The sequence below is a fragment of the Cydia fagiglandana genome, chromosome 8 (genome assembly GCF_963556715.1).
Source record: "Cydia fagiglandana chromosome 8, ilCydFagi1.1, whole genome shotgun sequence".
NCBI lineage: Eukaryota > Metazoa > Arthropoda > Insecta > Lepidoptera > Tortricidae > Cydia > Cydia fagiglandana.
In genome coordinates, this window is record NC_085939.1 from 2,983,451 (window position 1) to 2,984,535 (window position 1,085).

At 31.8% G+C, this 1,085-nt stretch overlaps 1 protein-coding gene across 1 annotated transcript in view; it reads right to left on the bottom strand.

The window, feature by feature from the left end:
* LOC134666486 (large ribosomal subunit protein eL39) overlaps positions 1–1,085 on the bottom strand; it is a 70,737-nt gene that overhangs the window by 42,351 nt on the left and 27,301 nt on the right. The gene's annotated exons all lie outside the window — the stretch shown is intronic.

The window sequence follows — 1,085 nt, forward strand, 5'->3', positions numbered from 1 at the left end:
AATTTTATTAACTCTGTTTGTGGTGATAGTGATATAACGAATAATTAAAATATTCGTCTACCTAATCCCGAGGGATTCTGGAAATAAGAAAGGTCCTGTCCTTGTTATATTCCTGCAACTGCTTACTTTACTATTATAGATAATTATTATCAAATTTGATAAGAATTGCGACTTATAAATAAAAACTACTCTAGTACGTTATTATTTTTATCTTTTCATACTTGAATTACATTACTCCTTATAACAGATGTTGTATGCTCTTTGAAGAGTAGACTGACTTATCACATCTTCTTTTACCTAGTTTTCACATACCTACATTTAAGTAATTAAGTATAGCACCCTTGTGGTGACTCACTTATTCTTTTTGAACATTTATAAGTACATTAAGTACGTATACAAAATGTTAAGTTAGTATCATAATCATAATATAATGGAATATCAAATTGTATGCTTTACTAAATACCTCTCTCCTCACAGGTGTTAAAATAAAGGGTGTACTGCATAATTAATTAAACACTCATAATATAATAATATTACATATACATAATAAGTACATGTATAATCACATTGGCTTGGCGTCTTCCCACCACCAGGCGATAACAAACACGTCTCAATATTATTATTAGGTTCCGAATAGCGGTACAGTTGTTTAATGACAGCGTTTTACACAAAAATAAAACGCTAATTAAATAACTTACCCTATTCGGAACCTAAAGTTTTAATCCTGCCTGGTGTAATTTTGAGACAATGAGTTGGAAATTTGTTTTTGCGACAACCGCCAAAAAGCAAACTGCTGTGTGGTGGGAGTGTGGGAGAGAGAGGGACGTATATGCTAGAAAAGGACAATACGACCGACAACAGGGTTGCCATTCTCAATATTATTATTAGGTTCCGAATAGGGTAAGTTATTTAATTAGCGTTTTATTTTTGTGTAAAACGCTGTCATTTAACTCTTTAAATGAAGTGTTCTAACAATAGCAAAATAAAGACTTGGCTTAAAGGACTCGCATCCAGGCCATAATTGTTTAAAAAAAAAAAATGTCAGTGTTACTGTCAGATTATCAGCTGTTAAACCTATGTGTTAA